Genomic DNA, 8,500 nt, shown 5'->3' with positions numbered 1-8,500 from the left:
TTCTGAGTCCAACTCAAACTATAAAAGGACTTTTAGGGAAAAGAAAACAAAAACCCTAGGGATTGACTTTTTTGTCAATCCACATATGAGAACCACATATGAGACCATCAGTCCCCTCCAGATAGGTGTTCAAGGCTTCCTTTTCAATAAACAGGTTTCCATTTCAAGGATGAAGATATCCTTAGGTTCTTCAGCCTTTTATTCCTGGATTGACATTTCTTTTAATAACCAAACAAAACATTATGACTTACCATCTTATATGTTACATGTCTGCATGAGGAAAAGCCGATTCTTCTCCCAGCATTTCCAGCACATCCCCATTTAGGTCTCATTGATAGAGTGGTTCCTTGGGGCCACACATAGGTCTAAAGAAGACTGAGTGCTATTTTAGCTGGGCAAGTTGTCCAAGGAGAGGTTGGAGTTCTGTAAGGAAGGAAAGTGGGAGGGATAGACAAGGAGTAGGAACCTAGCAGTGTCTGACCCACTTTGTCTTAGTCAGTTCTGACTGCTATAACAAATTACCATAGACTAGGTGGCTTATAAGCAACAGAAATTTATTCCCCACAGTTCTGGAGACTTGAAGCTTGAGATCAGGGTGCCAGCATGGTCGGGGGAGGACCTTCTTCCAGTCGCAGACTGCTGATATCTTGTGTCCTCACATAATGGGAAGCAGAGGGCAGCCACCTCTCTCCTAGCTGTAAAGGGCACTGACTTCATTCATGAGGGCTCCACCTTCATGGCATCATCCAATCCTCATGACCTGGCACCATCACCAGAGGGAAAGAGGAGGGGGTGGAGGGACAGAATAGGATTTCATCATGTGAGCATTCAGTCTGTAACTCCCTTAAAGAGGTTTTTCTTAAAAGGACCACCTATCCCAGAGACGAAATGCCGATGTCAAAACCCCAGAAATAACTACCCTGGTTTTTATTTTATATAGCAGTTTCCCCAGTGCTTGGCATGTAAATATCAGTAATATGTAGAGTTTTCTTTTTGGCTTCTTATAGTTTAGAAATTCTAGCAATATACTTCAGGTGCATTTTTAATAAATGAATTTGTGATTTCCAGATGGTTGGCTTTTAATCTCTTACATCATCATTGCAAAGCACATTGTATTGGTTGCATTTTAAGCTCTTTTTTTAGACCCAAGTGAGTGATTAAATATTCATTTCCCTTTTAAAATCCAAAATAAGCATTATTGTTATTTAGTTTAAAACAACCTGAAATTCACAGAAAATTGCAAATACAGTATAAAGAACTTTTTTTAAAATCTTGAGCTCCCATTTGGGAGTAAGTTGCCAACCAGATGCCCCCTCACCCCCAAATACTTCCTGGGGTGCTATCAGTCACTTTCCCACATAATCACAATATAACCATTAAAATCAGGAAATAAACACAGACCATTTATATTACCCGATCCTAACACCCCCTCATTAAATTTCATTTTTCATCCCAATAATATCCTTTATACCAAAAAAAAAAAAAAAAAACAGTTCAGAATTGTCACATGTCTTTAGTGTCCTTTAGTAAAAAATGTTTCCTCAATCTTTGTTTGACTTTCATGACCTTGATACTTTTGAACACCACAACTTCTGTGGGGCTTCCTTCAGTTTAGGTGTGTTGTGCTTGGCAGCAATACCACCAAAGTGATGCTGTATTCAGATGACTCTCAGTTTTGATTTGTCCCATTGCTAGCAATGCTCTCTTTAACTACTTGATCAAAATGGTGTCTGCCCAGCTTCTCCACAAGGAAGTAACTCCAAAATAAAGTTACTATAAATTTTTTTCTGTTTTGAATTAACAAGTATTAATTTTGTGAAGAGATAAGTTGTTGCTGTTTAGTCGCTGAGTCATATCCAACTCTTTGTGACACCATGGACTGTAGCCCACCAGACTCCTCTGTCCATGGAATATCTCAAATAAGAATACTGGAGTGAGAAGGAAAGTGCCATTTCCTTCTCCAGGGGATCTTCCCATCCCCGGGATCAAACCCACATCTCCCACATTGGCAGATGGATTCTTCACCACTGAGCCATCAGGGAACACCAGGGAGATATATTAGCTCTAAATAAATACTCTGTTCCTTATCAAGCCTTCACTGTACTTTTATTCACATTAGTGTGGGTTCCTGGTTTCCTATTTTGTTCAATAGATTTTTTTTATTATTTGTTGTGATGCTTATATTGTCTCACATTTCACCAGCGGGAACCCTTTCAAATTGGCTCATCTGTCATTTCGTCCCATCCTTCTGTATTTTCTTTTTTTCTGGCACAACAAAATGTTCCCTGCTCTTGTTGTTTTTTCCCTGCCCCAGTGTTGCAAGTGGCCATTTCTTCAAGGAATAGGGTTACCAAATATAATATAGATGAATAAGGTAAATTTGCATCTCAGATAAAAAATAGTGAAGATATATCCCATGCAATAATTTCTTGTTTACTTACAGTTTGCTGTATTTTCATATAGTAAATCTGGCACCCTACCAAGAAATCCTGGTTCCCTGACGTGGCAAATGGTATTTAGAAAACCACAATCAGGATAGGTCCTCTGGTTGCCATTTGAGTTCACAGCTCTCTAGATGGACAGAGGTAGGGAACATGTATACACACACACATGTACACATTTGTACCTATATTTATATATCAACATTGATGCCATATAGATATACATACATTGCAGTCCATGAGTTCACACTGATAACTTCTAATTCCAATCCTGAAGGTGCGTCCGGGTTCTCCCTCTCCATGTTTACAACTTCACACTCTGAGGGTGAGAACCCTGGCTCTCATTACTGCTAATACGTACTTGTTTGATCAATGCCTTGGTGTATACCAAACTCGCATCACCGACCCTGCCCCCTCCCCTGGGAGGATGCCCTGTTTGCACAGGGCTGGTTCATCCCTACAGATGGATACTCTCTCACCCACCTCAGCACACGCCACCCCACAGTGGGGGTGACTGCTTTGCTGAGATCTGCCACACCCCCGTGGGGAGCCTCACCTCCCTCCTGTGCCTCCTCCCCACACTCGGCCAATCTCCACCCAACTCCACACCCGCCCTTTGTGGACACCCTCCCCAGCTTCCTCTAAGGACAAAGATCTTCAGATACAAATGATACTTAAGTAAGAAGCTTGTGTTACTTTTCTTATTCATGACACTCATAACACGGGGTTTTCAAAGTAAAAGAGGCTTTGACAAAGACAACTGGAAAAACAAGGATATTTTTATTCTTTTGCATTGAGCTGATGCTAACCATTACTTACTAGTAGTAAAAACCCAAGAGAAGTCAAAATTAGAAATGCAGACCTCTGTTTAAAAACCTGTTTGTCTCCACTTCCTCTCAAAAACCCCTAAATTAACAGGAAAGGAATAAAAAGGCAGAAGAAATACAAAGAGCCCAGGAGATGACAGCAGAGAGGACATTATCAGGAAATTCTAGAAGATAGAAAGATAGACAAGGAATGACTAACTTAGAGAAAAGGAGGCTAAAACTTACGTGCCTTCAGCAGACGTTCCTTCAGCAGAGTGTCCAGCAGTAACCAACCAATCCCTGATGTGAAACCCTAGAAAATGTCAAAATTTGAAGTCACTGGTTTCTCTGACGTACAGAATAAAGTGAAAAACAGGCTTATTCTTAAATGTGAGTGACCAATCAAGAATCACCAGACACTTGAGGGAGGTCTTATATGAAAGCAAAAATGAAAATTAACCTGGAGAAAACTGAGACAATGCAGAAGAACAACAATACCAAAGATAGTGGGAAAAAGACGAAAGTCATAGGATAGTGATTGTGTGTGTGTACAGATTATTAAAACATCTTTAGTAACAAGAATTCATAGGTGGTGTCTTGGTTTGAAAAACCATGACATCTGTATCAGTATGTTATTTAGTCACATGTTCTAGGGGAGAAGCATCTAAAGAGTTAAAAGTGGTTACCTCTGGGGAAGCCACATTAGATAAGGGAAAGACAGGTGAATCTTGATATTTTCAGAAACCCATATAGTACTTTGTTAAAAATAAGGGTTTGATTTAAAAGCTGTTTGTATGGATTGAAACATCTTTAATGTCAGAATCTGACACCTAGATTCAATTCAATGAGCACGTCTGCACTTTTACTGTTTACGTAATTCTGTACAGATCTTAATCCCTGAAACTCAGTTTACACATTTATAACTTGGGGATAATCTCTTAATCTGCTTGGGCTGCCGTAACAAAATACCACAGACCAAGGGGCTTAAACAACAGTAACATATTCCTCAGAGTCCTGGAGACCACAAGTCCAAGATGAAGGTGTTGGCAGGTTGTTCCCTGGGGTCTCCCTACCTGGAGTTCTCCCTGGGGGGGCTCATTGCTAGGATCTCTTACTCTCCTTATAAGGACAACAGGCATGTTGCATTAGGGCCTATGCTAATGACCTCAGTTTAACTTAATCACTTCTTCAAAGACCTTGTCTCCAAATACAATCTGAAGTCCTGAAGACTGGGATTTCAACATGTGAATTGTAGGGGGAGCACAATTCAGTCCACTCTACCTACCTACTAGATTCATTCATGTGCCAAGATTTAGTGGGATTCCTTTAATGTTCCAGCCTATGCTAGAACATGTTGTAACATGTTCCAGCATTCCTCCCAGTTTACTGACCTGTCTCTCTCACACACACACACTGAAAAGTTCATTTTCTGTGTGTGTGTTTTGTTTGGCTGCGTGGGGTCCAGGTTGCTATGAGCAGGGGCTGCTCTCTGGTTGTGGCACGTGGCCTTCTCATCGTGCCGGCTTCTCTTGTTGAGGAGCCCGGGCTCCAAAGCAAGCAGGTTGAGTTGGTGTGGTGCACTGGCTTAGCTGCCCTGTGCACTAATTACTGTGTCATCTTCCCAGACGAAGGTTTGAACCCATGGCCCCTGTATTGACAGGCAGATTCTTAAACACTGGACCATCAGGGAAATCCATTTTTTGTGTTTTTAGAATCTAAATAGCTTATGTGTTTTTCAGGGACTCACTTTACCCCCATCAATATCAGGCCCCTAGGACTTGTTCAGGTTGATATATGTGACCATAATTATCTCCCTGTTCTGACTATCTGTTGCTGCCAGCCTCACCCCTAGAATCCTGTCTTTCCCATTCATGCTGAGGCAACAGTCTTAATCCAGCAGCAGTACCCAACCTTTTTGGCACCAGGAACCAGGAACCGGTTTCATGGAAGACAACTTTTCCATGAACCATGGGTGGGGGGGTGGTTTCAGGATGATTCAAGTGCGTTACATTTATTGTATGCTTTAATGCTATTATTATTATATCAACTCCACCTCAAGTCATCAGGCATTAGATCCTGGAGGCAGGGGACCCCTTGTCTACAGGACCAGTAATTCTGAGATTCTCAGAATTTACTAGCACTTTCCATATTTTAGTGAAGGTTGTGCTAAATTGCTTCAGTCATGTCCAATTCTTTATGACGCTATGAACTGTGGCCCACCAGGCTCCTCTGTCATGGGATTCTCCAGGCAAGAGTACTGGAGCGGGTTGCCATGCCCTCCTCCAGGGGATCTTCCCGACCCAGGGTCGAACCCACGTCTCTTAATGTTGCCTGCGTAGGCACATGGATTCTTTACCACTAGCGCCACCTGGGAAACCCATTTAGTGAAGGAAGTGCCTTCTGAAACCCCCACCCCAGGGAACACTGTTAGCAGGTGGGTTCTCTGGTATTATGTAATAAGTGCAGTCTTAAATCTAGTCTGTTTGAGTGAGTTTACTCCTTCCTCGTCTTTCTTCTAAGAAATGCAAGCACCTCCATTCAAGTACACTGTTTTCAAGTTTCGAAGAGCAATTCCTGCTGTTTAATATGGACAGTTCTAGGCATCCTACCAAGATACTAAGTTTTGAGTCACTAAATAATGCACCCATATTAATAAACTCTCTTCTGTCCAGCCTTATAGTCTGTCCTCCTTGATCCACCACCTTTATTATCTGTTTTTAGGCAAATTCTTCCAGTTCCTGGTGGTTCATAACACTGCCAAGTTCTGCAGTGCTCTTGGTGAATAATCTCTTTCTTCACTCAGCAGTATTTTTCTGCTTGGCTCACAATAAGGAGCAATAGAGAGAGGCAAGGAAAGATCTTACAGACATGCATCATCTTGCAAGGCATCTGCCCTAGTGAGGCCTTTGCACAGTCTCCAGGCAGCTGGAGACTGGTTTCCTCTGGCAAGAGGGCGGGCTCCAGACAATTCTGGCTCAGGTTATTCAGAGGAACCTGGGTAATCAAGTCCTCAACCCTATCTACCCAAATGGGCTCCTCTCCTTCCCTTTCAGTCTCCTGACTTTAGCATAAGAGCCCATCTGGGCTGTGAACTCAACCTCCTTTTTCCCTTTTTAGCTCTGCTCTATTTAAGATCAAATTTGAAATCTTACTGTTCAGCTCAGTCTACCTTCTGTCCACAGGAAATGAGACCCCCTTTAAAAGATGACATGGAAGACTTTTGACTTTCTTTCAATCCAAATTTTAAACTGATGGTTACCTGGCCTGGGTCTGTTACTTGCTTCTTCCATGCCTCCTCTAGCAGTTGACAACAAACCAACTTCAAAATCCTAATAATTGCCGTTGCTCCCCATCTGGTTCAACAGCTACTCTATAGGTCTGGACATTTTCTTACACCAGCACATGAGCCCAGTTTCCCACAGGTGAGACTCTTAGCAGTGATGCTACAGCACGCCAGACATCATCCTGGCCTCACTCAGCGACAGTAACAGGGTCTTAGTTGTCATCTGACCAACAAGAGATACAATTATAGAATCTTGTTCTGAGAGTCCGCCTTTATTACCTCACTTCTAGGACCTACTCACTTAGGCAAGGTTCCTCCAGAACTTAGGGATTTGAGTTTGCAACTAGTGTGCTTGAAGAGTAAAATGTGATGCCAGGAAGGAGCAGGAGAGGAGTGAAGAGGAGACGATCCGGAGCACTTTAATGAGCGGGGTACCGCTGACGACCGGGGCTCAGCCCGCAGGAGCCCGCGGGGTGGCAGGGCCTGCACGTCACAGACGTCCCACCCCGGGGGCAGGCAGGCGGTGCAGTTTGTCCTTCCGTGCCTGCTGGCCATTGGCTAAGGACTGTTTGTCAGGCAAACGGAGAGAGACGCCCTCAGGCCACAGGCAGGGTCACATGCGCTTCCAGTAAGATTGAGCTGAACTGGATCATTCCAGAATGCCTACGGAATGTGGGCCCGGCACCAATGGCTGTCAGCTACGCCTTCCCTGACTTCCTATCTAAAATAACACACACCCCATCATTACCCTTTCCTCCTCCACTGCTTTCCTTTTCTTTACAGTAGCATTTCTACCTGGCATTCTATTATGTTTATTTATAGTTTCCTTCATACATACACCACAATGTAGGCCAGAGACTTCACTGTTTTGTTCACTACTATGCGCCCCATGCCTGCTGCTGTTGCTGCTAAGTCGCTTCAGTCAGGCCCGACTCTGTGCGACCCCAGAGACGGCAGCCCACCAGGCTCCCCCGTCCCTGGGATTCTCCAGGCAAGAACACTGGAGTGGGTTGCCATTTCCTTCTCCAATGCAGGAAAGTGAAAAGTGAAAATGAAGTCGCTCAGTCATGTCCGACTCTTTGCGACCCCATGAACTGCAGCCTACCAGGTTCCTCCATCCATGGGATTTTCCAGGCAAAAGAGTCCTGGAGTGGGGTGCCATTGCCTTCTCCAGCGCCCCATGCCTAGACGGTGCCTAAAACACGGCATGGACACAATTAAGTATTTTTGAATGAGTAAGTGAATGATAAAAGGTAATATTTGCAACATGGCTTAAAAACACTTAGTTTCTGTGTTTAGGAAGCTAGGAAGGAGAAGATAAGGGGTTCAGAAAAGGGGCTTACTGAAGGATGAGCTTGATGTGTCAAGAGAAATAAACATGGGAAAGCTGTTCCATTCAGAACCTTTTCAGTCTCAGCTAATTCGGAAGAAAGCCAGCTAATTCACTGAGGAAGAATCATAGAATTTTTAAAATTAATACTTAAAAAAATTAAATAATCATTTCTGGCAAAGATTGTCCATGAATACAGATGAGATGTTCACTTGTTGCTAACATATAGTCCATAAGTTACTTGCTAATTGCAAAGGAAAAAATATTCCTCATGGAGGAGAGATCTGGCATTCACCGTCTTAAACAAATAATCAAATTGAGAATCAAGTAGTGGAACAATCTACTTACCTCCTTACATGATGTAGTATGAAGTACATAGCTTGACTGATGAAATATTCTTGCCAAACATAAGCCTTTAGATTAAACTTCCAAAGCATTGAGGTATAAGTTAAACACCACCAGAAGGATATAATCAAGCCTTTTTTTGGTCTGGCTTCTTTCACTTAGCATAATTTTTTTTTAATTCAACTTTATTTTTTGCAGCAGTTATAGGTTCACAGTTCAGTTCAAAGGAAGATACAGAGGTTGTCTATATACACCCTGCCCTCAGCATGCACAGCTTTCCCCAGCATCAGTATCC

General features: G+C 42.8%; 1 long non-coding RNA gene across 1 annotated transcript; it reads right to left on the bottom strand.

The window, feature by feature from the left end:
- Positions 1–537: 537 nt before the first annotated feature.
- On the bottom strand, positions 538–6,761 carry LOC110138611 (uncharacterized). The gene is made up of 4 exons (XR_002314240.1): positions 6,507–6,761; positions 3,494–3,560; positions 2,442–2,571; positions 538–760 (listed from the first exon to the last, which is right to left on the bottom strand). It is a non-coding gene; the product is annotated as an uncharacterized lncRNA (long non-coding RNA).
- Positions 6,762–8,500: the final 1,739 nt, after the last annotated feature.

The sequence above is a fragment of the Odocoileus virginianus genome, chromosome 12, assembly GCF_023699985.2.
Source record: "Odocoileus virginianus isolate 20LAN1187 ecotype Illinois chromosome 12, Ovbor_1.2, whole genome shotgun sequence".
NCBI classification, from domain to species: Eukaryota; Metazoa; Chordata; class Mammalia; order Artiodactyla; family Cervidae; genus Odocoileus; species Odocoileus virginianus.
The sequence above is the reverse complement of the archived record's forward strand: the minus strand, read 5'-3'. Positions and strand labels throughout refer to the sequence as shown.